This window comes from Bubalus bubalis, chromosome 11, assembly GCF_019923935.1.
Source record: "Bubalus bubalis isolate 160015118507 breed Murrah chromosome 11, NDDB_SH_1, whole genome shotgun sequence".
Taxonomy (NCBI): Eukaryota; Metazoa; Chordata; class Mammalia; order Artiodactyla; family Bovidae; genus Bubalus; species Bubalus bubalis.
The window spans coordinates 11570336-11582367 of NC_059167.1; the positions used below are offsets into that span (position 1 = coordinate 11570336).

Sequence of the window (12032 nt, forward strand, 5' to 3'; positions counted from 1 at the left end):
TATCCTGACTGGAATTAGAAGTTTCTTGAAGGGTGAAGTGAAGTGAGAGTTGCTCAGTTGTGTCCAACGCTTCGCAACCCCATGGACTACAGAGTCTATGGAATTCTCCAGGCCAGAATACTAGAGTGGGTAGCCTTTCCCTTCTCCAGGGGATCTTCCCAACCCAGGGATCGAACCAGGGTCTCCTGCATTGCAGGCGGATTCTTTACCAGCTGAGCTATGAGGGAAGCCCCTAAAGGATACCACTCTTTAAAAGTTAAGGCCATTTTATGTGTTATTTCATTTACATCACAAGTGTTTTATTCTCACAAATTAGAAAACTGAGACTCAGACAGAAAAATTATCTAATGTTGAAGAATGTTACCATATAGAGGTTAAGAGCATGGCTGAAGAGCTAAGGCCATGAGTTCAAATACTGACTTCATCACTAATAAGCCATTGTGGTGGTTTAGTCACTAAGTTGTGTCCGGCTCTTGTGACCCCATGGACTGTAGCCTGCCAGGCTCCTCTGTCCATGGGATTCTCCAGGCAAGAATACAGGAGTGGGTTGCCATTTCCTTCTCCATTAGACCACTCTATATTTCTGTTTCAAAATTAATAATAATAATTTCTAATTCATGGATGCATTATATAGAATGGGCTTCCCTGGTAGCTTAGTGGTAAAACATCCACCCACCAATGCAGGAGACATGGGTTTGATCCCTGGGTTGGGAATATCCCCTGGAGAAGGAAATGGCAACCCACTCCAGTATTCTTGCCTGGGAAATCCCATGGACAGGAGAGCAAGGCTGGCTACAATCCATGAGGTCATTAAAGAGTTGGACATGACTTAGTGACTAAACAACAACATTATGTAAAAAATGTCATCTAATATATATCAGGTGCTCAGAACAGTGCCTGGCAAATACTGAATTCTCAGTGAATGTTCAGTTCAGTTCAGTTCTGTAGCTTAGTCATGTCCGACTCTTTGCGACCCCATGAACTGCAGCTCGCCAGGCTTCCCTGTCCATTACTAACTCCCAGAGCTTACTCAAACTCATGTCCATTAGTCGGTGATGCCATCCAGCCATCTCATCCTCTGCTGTCCCCTTCCCCTCCTGCCTTTAATCTTTCTTAGCATCACGGTTTTTTCAAATGAGTGAATTTAAAAAGTGAATGTTAGTTATTGTTATTTTCAAAGTCACATGGTCTGTAGTGAAATAGGGTCTAAAATGGGGTCTCTGAAGCTCTTCAATTCACGTGATTTGTATTATTTCATGTTGGTTCTGGAATAGCAAGCCTTATAACCATGATGTTCTCAAATCTTAGCTGATGGAATCTGTTGAACACATATGCATTAACTGTATTGACTTAGGGTCCTATGTATTCAAAACCATAGAGCTAGCTGTTTGTGATATAAAGTTACCCCCTAGTGATTCAAGTTAATTTAGGGGCAGTCACTTAGGTCTCGGAATATAAAAATTGATTGAAGCATTCCTGATGTCTGCTGCCTAGAGTAGGCCAATACCTTGGTAAATTTGCAAGCAAACAGTGCAAGAATCATTGGTACATCATTTTCTTCTCTCCTTTCCACTTCAGGCCACTCTTTTGCCATATATCCACACTGTACCCATTCAACTCAAATTCAGCTCACAGCCCGTGCAAATATTTTGGGTGGCACCCTTGCCTGAATCACAATGCCCATGGGGGCTGGCATGTTTCTGTAATTTCCTTTCAGGTTCAAAAGTCTGTGAAGGACTATTTTAATGAAAGATTAATCTCTTTCAGGAGGCGTGATTCTATTTAGACATCTTGAGAACATAGTGAAAAAGACATCGGACCATTTTTCTTTATTCGAAGGAGAGACGGAGAAGAGAGAGGGAAGGTGAGGGTGGAGGGAGCCAGAGAGACTAAGCCTTCAAGCAAGCTGGTGGCCTGGTGAGCCATGGAATAGAAAGAAATGATCAAATGGAAATTTCCATCATATCTAAATGTTTAAAAGAAACATAATATTCAGAGTTCCTCAAAATGTTGGAAACATCTACAAAAGCCCCCAGTGTTCGAAAGAAGGTAAATAATTAGGGGATTAATGAGCTGTCGCCCTTATTTTTCCAACAACTTATCTACATTGGTAAGCTCTTAAAATGGCTATTCATCCTTACCAACATGGCCTTCATTTCTCAGAATTCATCTCAATTAATGTGGCTTTCCTGTCAAAATAGTACTTTTTAAAGGCCAATCTGTTTTTCTTATAATCTGGGGTCAATTCAGGCCTTTAAGGGTTTAGTGGACCTAATTTTTTTAATTTAATTTCTTCATCCCTTTTGTGTCTCTGTCATTTCCCTTTATGATTACATCTGAATGGAATTTCTTCACTTTAATTATAAGTCACTAGTGTTCTTCACAACTTGCTCCCCAAGCGCTGAGGAGCAGCTGGTGGTTCCAGGAGGCAGGGGGGTGCTGAGAGGCCCTCTCTGTGCTGAGAAGTTGTGTCAGGAATGTCCTGTGTTTAAATGTAAGTTCCTTTGTTTGTTTATCTGCAATTGCATGACTGACCTAAGCTAAGTGAAACCCGATGAAAGAGAAGGAAGACTCTCATCACCATCCACTTTTTGTTTTCTTGGCCCACTGAATATGTTTTCCCAAGTTTCTGGCATTTCGTGTAAAAATTGATTTGGAACTATTTTTTTGTGTTTAAAAACAAATGCATTATACTCTCCTTTGTGATTTGCTGACAAAGCTTTACAAAATGGTTAACTGTGATGTAAGAACAAAATTTTGTGTTTTAAATTATTTCTCTTTTGCAATGGTAGAAGAGTTGGTGTCTTAAACAATCAAACTTGTAAACTTCAATGAAAAGTGCACTTCAAAAGCATTGGTGAACAGTGAAGTTTCTTCTGTTGATACTTGGGATCATAAAGCCATTTAACCTTGATTCAAAAAGAAACTCTTGTTTGATTGTTTTACTTTTCCTGGGACCTACTCTGAAGTGAAGCAATTCATACCTCAGAAACCAATCAATGCTTGTGCAGGCAGAGGTCGCCAAGTAAATTGACGCAAAGTGCTACGTCATGTAATTTTACCAGCCATGACTTCCGAGAACATGATATGCTGCCTACGGTCACCTCCCATTCTCAGGGGAGTGCTTCACCACACAACTGAAGTAGAAGTCATTAAATTGTAAATGCCATCATATAGACACAGAAAGGATTGGTTAAAACATGCAAAACGTTCTCGAGGTTTATCATGTTTCCATAGTCTTTCTTACAGAGCACGTTTTAGTTTTTCAGATGGGTACAAACATAAAGGAGGTTTGAGTAAATGGATGCAGGAAATAAAAGATCTTGTAATTGCAGTTTGTAACCTCATAAAGAAAGTTGCTATGTTGAATGTGTATTTATTTTCATTTCCCTATTGGTGTTCTACATTTACTTAGGGTAGTGGTGAGCTGGAGGCTTATAGTCCCAGAATGCCAAATTTATTTAGTGTTTATAGCAGCAATTCCCAACCTTGTCTGGGCATTTGAATACCTTTTGAACTGAAAAAAAAAAAAAAAAATTTCAGGTGTCTGCTGCTGCTGCTGCTGCTGCTGCTGCTGCTAAGTCACTTTAGTCATGTCCGACTCTGTTCGACCCCATGGACTGCAGCCTACCAGGCTTCTCCATCCATGGGATTCTCCAAGCAAGAACACTGGAGTGGGGTGCCATTGCCTTTTCCCTCAGGTGTCTGAGCCCTACCCAAAACCTACTGAAAACTAATCTTTAGAGATGAGGCCTAGGGATTTGATTTAAAGCTCCATTAGTGATTCTTATATACATCCAGGATTGAGAATTACACTTGCGTTTAAATTTTTTCTTTTAGTTTTTATTTTGAGTAGTTCCACGCTTCTTCCCATACAGTATAGAATTATTAGAGTAGTCCAGTTAGTAGTCAATTTGAAAGATTCCAAATATCAGGTATATATGTATTTTCAGATAGTGATTTTGAGAATTTTATTGTGAGAAGATCTCTCCTTTTCTTTCTTCAATCTTTTGCTCTAAAATAAATGACATTAATCATTATTGTTGTTGTTGTTCAGTTGCTAAGTCATGTCTGACTCTGCGATCCCTTGACTGTGGCACACCAGGCTCCTCTTTCCCTCACCATCTCTAGGAATTTGCTCGAACTCATGTCCGTTGAGTTGATGCTGTCTAACCGTTTCATCCTCTGTTGCCCCCTTCTCATTTTGCTGTCAATCTTTCCCATCATCAGGGTCTTTCCCAATAATCATTACTATCATTCTTTATTGAGAGTCCACTTTATCCAACACCATACTGCCTTTTTTATTCAATATCTTATTTAATGTTCACATTTATCTACAAGTAATAGCAGCAACAAAGCAAAAGCCAGAATTTAAACTGATGCCCATGTGATTTCAAAATTTGTTCTATTTTATACCATTCCCTTCTCTCCTCATTTCTTTTCACCTTTCCTACCCTTTGCCTCTCAGACCCTGTTACCTTTAGTTTTTGTCTTGTTTTCTTTATCTTTCTATGCCATAAGATATCTGTCTTGAAAATGAGAGAGAAATTTTTGTGCGAGTCTCACAAAAATTCTTGGTAACAGTGATTGCCTCACTCTTCTTATAAATATTTCCACTTAGAGGAGTTCTCATAGTCACTGATTTGACAAACATTGGTTTGGTATCATTTGACTAATGGAAATATTTATATTTTTTGACTGCTTCATTTTAAAGAATGTCCTGGGATTTGCTCAAGAGAATATAAAAACCTGCTGTCCCTGTTTCCATTTCCAGGCCCAGACATGACCCCAGTACTTTGAAGCATCTGCTTTTAATTTTGCATATTTTCTATCTTAAAGGTCATCTTTCTGAACTAGGTTTAAAGTAACTCAACAAACTAAACATGGGAGATAAAGGTAATGAGGCAATGACTCTGGTTAAAAGTGGTAAAAATTGCAGAACTATCCCCCTGGGATATTGAAGAGCTCTGTAACCTGGTCTTTGGTGGAGTCATATAGATGGCCTCCTATTCATGACCTCCCACCTGTATGTGCCATGGGCCCCAGAGCATCTAGCTTCTCATCGACTGCTGCTGCTGCTGCTGCTAAGTCGCTTCAGTTGTATCTGACTCTGTGCAATCCACTGGTGCTTCTCAAATCCCACCAAAGAAATGCATCATTGCGTAACCCTTTCTCCTCTAATCCACTTACTTTCCTCTCTAGATTTGGGCGATGGGGAAAATGGTATGGCTTAAAACTACTATGTAAAATAAGGAGAGACTTTAAAAACTGATAGGAGTAATGGGGAAAAGCTTTGACTTTCACTCTGCGGTTGAGATGGGCATATACGTGAGTGGTCATATTCCAAGCTTTGACTTTCACTATGGGGTTGAGATGTGCATATATGTGAGTGGTCAGATTCCATGGGATACTTTTTAGCATTTGGATAGAAGTTGTAGAGGAGACTAGTTCTAGATTCAAGGAGTGCAGGGATGAACAACTTTTCTTAATCAGTTTCAGAACTGAAGAAATTGACCAAGTTGGCAAGGATTAACTACTCCTGCCTAGCAAAATTTATATTGTACATAGCTGATGCTTACTAAATATTTGTCAACTGAGTATGCAACCAAAGAAGAGTAGAAGGATATGTTAGGTTAGACAGCTGGAAGCCCCAGAGCAATGATGTGGAGCCAGAAACATCCATTTCTGCCCTGAGGACCATGTGTGACCTTTCCTTCTCCAGAGGTTCTGCTTATCCTTCTTCTCCAAAATGAGGGTTGTTGTGGCAGCTACCTCATAGGTAGTTGTGAAAGTTAAATAAAATACTCTATGTGAAAGTACTTTGTAAATTAATGGCCGTGAGTAATCAATTAAGGAAACAGGAGAACTCTGACATCACAGATATAATAGTGTGGATTTAACTAAATGTTTGGTACAGAGTTTGGAGAAGGAAATGGCAACCCACTCCAGTATTCTTGCCTGGAGAATCCCATGGACGGAGGAGCCTGGTGGGCTACAGTCTACGGGGTTGCAAAGAGTCGGACACGACTGAGCAACTTCACTTCACTTCACTTCACTTGGTACAGAGTTATAAAAGATAAATTAATAGGGGCTTCCCTGGTGGCTCAGATGGTAAAGAATCTGCCTGAAATGCACAAGACCTGGGTTTGATCCCTGGGCAGGGAGATCCCCGGGGGGAGGGTATGGCAACCCACTCCAGTATTCTTGCCTGGAGAATCCCTATGGACAGAGGAGCCAGGTGGGCTACAGTCCATGGGGTCACAAAGAGTTGGACATGAGTGAGTAACTCAGCCCACATACAATAGGGGTAAAGTTATATAGGGGAATTCCTAGGTGGTGCTAGTGGTAAAGAACCTGCCTGTCAATGCAGGTTAGATGTAAGAGGCACAGGTTCAGTCCCTGGGTCACTAAGATCTCCCGGAGGAGGGCATGGCAACCCACTCCAGTATACTTGCTTGGAGAATTCCGTGGACAGAGGAGTCTGCAAGATGCAGTCCATAGGTTTGCACAGAGTCAGATACATCCGAAGTGACTTAGCACACAAGCATGCAAAGTTATATAGACTATGCATGTTTGAACCTAGAATTTATTTCTTAAGACAGAAACTCTGATTTAAGGTAGATAATTGATTCAGGGCAAGGATCCTCTCTTATTAATACTTAAAGTTTCAGTTCTAGCATGGAACTTGAAGTTCAGTGCACATTTGAGGAACAGATGGATAGGTGAACAGATAGTAGTGTGGCTACACAGCTCTGTAGTCATTTTTGTTTTAAAAATAGAAAGGCAGTTTTTGATATTCCCTTTAGCTCAGCCCAATACAGTCTCAAACGAAAACCAATATCACAACTTTTACTAAACGCTTTGGTGAGACATGCAGCGTTTTATCTCAGCTTTTAGAAAAACAGATGATGTCTTGAAACACTGCTGAGAGAACAAGGCTTGTTCTGTGTGATTGGAAACTACATTTTCTGAGTTAGTGTTATAGTCAACTGATGAGACCCACCAACTGTTAAATGATTGTTAGCACAGAAAAAGCGGTAGAAAGACTGTGCTATCCACCCTTCTTCTCACAGGCCAGAATGTGCACAGTGGCGCCTGCTGGCGATGAGAACCAATATCCTTATTAGGCACTGAGGTTGGAGGAAGGAAGCGACCCCTTTGGGGAGCCAGCTTCATCCAAAATTAGAGACAGTTATGAATGAGTTGTTTACTTTATGTGCCAAGATTCATTTGAACCCATCAGAGTTTTGAAAGCACCAATTTGTCCTATCTCACAATTTGTGAGTTCATTCCTGTCGGCTTGAGTTTTGGGGCCCTTACATTTTGCCCATTAACATCTTGCACAGAGAAGAATTGTGTATGTTTTTAGATATCCATTCGAACTACCGGTGAATTCAACCAAATAGCTGTTTGGTTGCACGAACTTGTTTTAATAGTTTGAAATCCCCTGTTAGGAAGCAGGACACAAAAATTTGACCCCTGGAGGTTAACAAAAGAGACATGAGGGTCTGTGATAATAATTCAGTTCCTGTTATCTCTACCATGGGGGAACTTTCTTGGGATATGAAAATTCATCAAGCCGACGCCAGGGAAATAGGATGCTTCCTAGTGACTAGACAACCAATCTTCAGCCATGAAATCATGATTATAATGCCCATGTGCAAAGGAGAGAAAGACCTGAGGTTCTGGGTGGAAGAGAATGGCTCAGGCCATAAATATTACTTGTTGTCAATATCTAGGCTTAACCGGGTAAAAACTCACTCCTTTCCATTTTTCTGTCTTCAAGACCTTAAAGGGTACTGAGAGCAAATAGGTTACCCTATGATAGTATCCCTAGATCAGGAAGATCCCCTGAAGAAAGGAATGGCTACCACTGCAGTATTCTTGCCTGGAGAATTCCAAGGACAGAGGAGCCTGGAGGGCTGCAGTTCATGGTGTCACAAAGAACCGGACACAACTGAGTGACTAACACTTGTACTTTTTCATATTATTAGGTGAAGTGTGGATTTGAAAGTCTCTTTGCTATTTATTTATCTATTAGCAAATGTTTATCTACCAGATGCTATTTGCCAAGTGTTATTCTAGGTGCTTGCGTTACAGTGATAACACAAAACCTCTGCCTGTTTGAAGATTACATTCTGGTGGAGAAGCTCAACAGTGATCAATTAACCAGATAACCATATGTCAGATAAAGATAAATATGGTGAAGAAAAATAGAGAGATGAACCAGCACAGATTGAGGAGGTCATTTTATTTATTTTGTTTGACTTTTAATTTTATATTGGATTATAGCCAGTGAACAGTGTTGTGTAGCTTCAGATGGATAGCAAAGGGATTCAGTTATACATATACATGCATCCATTCTCCCCCAAACTCTAGGGGAGGTCATTTTAAAGGACATGGTCAATTACTTCTTGGCCTTTCGGCTAAGATCGAACCTAAAGGAAGTGGTCAAGGAGTTGACACAGGAGGAGAGAGCTGAATGAGATGAAGGCTGATATGCGGGAGGGTCTGAGAAGAAGGTGAGCAGCATATACAGAAGCCTTGAGATAGGATCAAGCCTAGGTTCTTAGAGAAGCAGAAAGGAAGGTGATTTGCCTTAAGTGGAAGGATCATAGGAATGAGAGAAGACTAGAAGCAAGAGTGAGGGACGCCCATGTAGTTAGAATTTAGATACTATTCTAAGTGCAGTGAGAAGTTAGCAAATACTTTTTAGCAAGTGGGCAATATTATTCGATTTGCATTTATTTACTGGAATATTGTTTTACAATGTTGTGTTAGCTTCTGCTGTACAACAAAGTGGGTCAACTATATATACACATACATCCCCTTCCTCTTGGATCTCCCTGCCATACCCCTGTCCCATTCCAGCCCTCAGGTCGTCACAGAGCACTGAGCTGAGCTCCCTGCTCTCAATAGCAGGTTCCTGCTGCTGCTGCTGCTGCGTCGCTTCAGTCATGTCTGACTCTTTGCGACCCCATGGACTTCAGCCCACCAGGCTCCTCCATCCATAGGATTTTCCAGGCAAGAGTACTGGAGTGGGGTGCCATCGCCTTCTCTGAGCAGGTTCCTACTAGCTAGCCATTTTATACATGGTAGAGTATTTATCTTTCTTCTGCCACACAAAGACTAACCTTCTTGGGGGCAGTCACTTGGAAGCAAGGAGACCAGTTATCTCCTCTCACAATCTCTAGCTTACAAAGAAGATGAGTTCTATGTGAAATAGATCACCAGTCCAGGTTTGATGCATGAGACAGGGTGCTCAGGGCTGGTACACTGGGATGACCCAGAGGGATGGGATGGGGAGGAAGGTGGGAGGGGGTTTCAGGATGGGGGACACATGTGCGCCTGTGGCAGATTCATGCCAATGTATGGCAAAAACCACTACAATATTGTAAAGTAATTAGCCTCCAATTAAAATAAATAAATTAATTAAATTAGAGAAAAAAGACGATGAGTTCCTCAGGGACTCATCTCTACATATCTCTACATCTCTACATATTATTGTTTCCAGGGCTTTGCCCTATGCTGGTGCTTCACAGGCCTGTGGTAAGTATTGAATATATTCTAGAAGAGCAGATAAAGTGGATTTCTAGTCTAGAGTGGAGCAGGAATATTTCAGCCTCGTGACTTGGGGCCCTTCTCACAGAAGTGTCTCTGCTCTGTCTTCCCCAACCATGAGGGCGAATCAAGCCCCTTCTGTTTTCTATAGTCTCCTAAGTGATTCCCTGGAATTATGGGAAGATAATTGTACCAACGGCCGTATAGTCCTTGCAGGGAAATACTGGGGAAGCTGTGAAAGCATTGCCTGAAGTGAGGATGAGGAGAAGTTTGAGCTGTACAGAATGTGTAGCTTGAAGCTAGAGAGATCAAGCCTAGACAGGCCAGAGGGTCAATTTGTTGTGCTGACTTCAAAGACACTTTGTGGATTTAAACCACGGAAGCATTAAAATCTCCCCTTCCCCCTTGTCAGGATAAAATGTATTCCACGGGGTCAGCGAGCATTGGGTAAGAAATAGGTCTTTCTTCTTTGATGGGTCCCTCTGGAGATGTGCCTGGACCAGTGTTAGAAAATCACCCTTTCCTAGCTAAATAAAAGAGACAACTCTGTGCAAGCCTCCTTATAATAATTTTGACTTGTAGGTGTCAGGTAGGTCTGTGAGCTCCCGCCCTTGTTATAAACACTGACTCCAGAAGAGGCGAACATTCTTAATTTTTACAGTCATGATGCAGTCATGCCTTGAGAGCATCTGAGAAGTGCTGTAGGAGCACAAAGCATTATTACTATCATTATGGCAGTAATGACTATGATTATAATACAGTTGGGGGAGCTGAGGAGGAAAGGCAGTTAAAGGTGAGTAAGCTGTACCTTCTGTATCTGAGTAAGATGTGCAGTGTTAAAAAATTTGTGCATGTGTATGTGTGTGTTTGTGTGTGTGTGTGTGTGTGTGTGTGTGTGTGGTGGGCACAGGGAGGCATCATTGGGTATTGAGATATCATTGCTGCGCTCATCTATTTTAGTGAACCTGTGTTCAGAAAACCTCATTGCATGCCTGTACTTAAATCCTAGAGCCCAGTTTTATTTTAATAATATGTTGATGTGAAATATGATTTCCCTGTGTGTCACTTGGGGCGTGATGTGATCTCAGAAATTCTGGATGCAGCAAGAGTTTGTGATATAAAGTATTTATTTCAGCTATTGCTCTAACTGTGATGGGGAATAAGAAGATTTGAACAGAAGATCTGTAGTCTGGCTTCTTTGTCACTCCGTGTGTTTTCTCCACTTCCTTTCTGGATCTCCATTTTTGGGAACCTGTGATTCTGAAAAACTACTGGCTACTCATCTGGCAAGCATTTAGGGAGTGTCTATTAAACATCATACCTAGTATTAGCTTGTAGGATTAATGAGATAAATATGATGATTTGTTCCCTGCTTTCAAGGTTTTACAGGTGAGTGAGGGAGTCAGACAAGAACATCAATGGGTTTGATGTGTTAAGTTCAAGCTCACCAATTGCCCAAATACTTTGATCAAATTCGCACCTTAGGCACCTCTCTCTGGGGTCAGTGGGTGGGATGGATTTAATGGGCTGAATTGGAAGCAGGGGGGATCTAATCAGGCCCTTGCAGAGGTATAGCTGAAAGATAAATGCCTAACTCTCATGTCTTTTGAAAGATTTTTCACCTCTGAAACCCAAATACTTGGCATTATTTATCATGAGATCAGGTGGAGGAAAGGACTATTTTGTAGAATTCTGATAATTTGTGTGTCTGGAACATTCAGTTCCCGGATTGTGTGGCCTGGCTGTGAACTGAAAAGGACAGCGATCATCTCTGCAGGGGTGAAAAATGCCTGCACACTTCCTCTGAGTTTGAGGGATTCTGGGCAGTTGAGGACTTGTTGTTGTTTGGTCACTCAGCTGTGTCTGACTCTTTTGTGACCCCATGGACCGTAGCCGACCAGGCTCCTTTGTCCATGGGATTTTTCAGGCAAGAATACTGGAGTAGGTTGCCATTTCCTGCTTCAGGGGCTCTTCCTGACCAGGGATCGAACCTGCACCTCCTGTATTGGTAGGTGGATTCTTTACCACTGAGCCACCTGGGAGCTGAGGACTTGACTTACTCAGAAGTGTTTTCTGAACAGCTGTCATAAAAGCCTGGGGTTACACGTGACATTTTGGGCATGGTCCTACATATTGCCCAAGAGAGTGTGCACACTAACAGTGACCAAAATTATTGCATCTTTTATATTAGACTGGATTGCTTAGAGAAATTTTAGAAACCCTCTTTTGGAATTTGAGGATTATTTGGTGGGTAGGAGAGAGAGAGGGAATGGAGAGAGACCGACTCAGAGAGACTACATCTATTACCATGACTGTGGTAGATGCAGCGTGTTTTGGAAGAAGATCCTGGTTGTTCATTTCAGGTATAGTGTTCAGGTAAAACTCCCAGGGCTATATGAAACATGCTCTATAATTTCTTCCCTATCTTGAGAAAGCTATAAACCCATGACTTTTAAGATTATAAAGAAGAT

The 12032-nt window shown here is 41.4% G+C and overlaps 1 protein-coding gene across 2 annotated transcripts in view; it reads left to right on the plus strand.

Annotated features, from left to right (window-relative positions):
• DIO2 (iodothyronine deiodinase 2) overlaps positions 1 to 12032 on the plus strand; it is a 123440-nt gene that overhangs the window by 3788 nt on the left and 107620 nt on the right. The gene's annotated exons all lie outside the window — the stretch shown is intronic.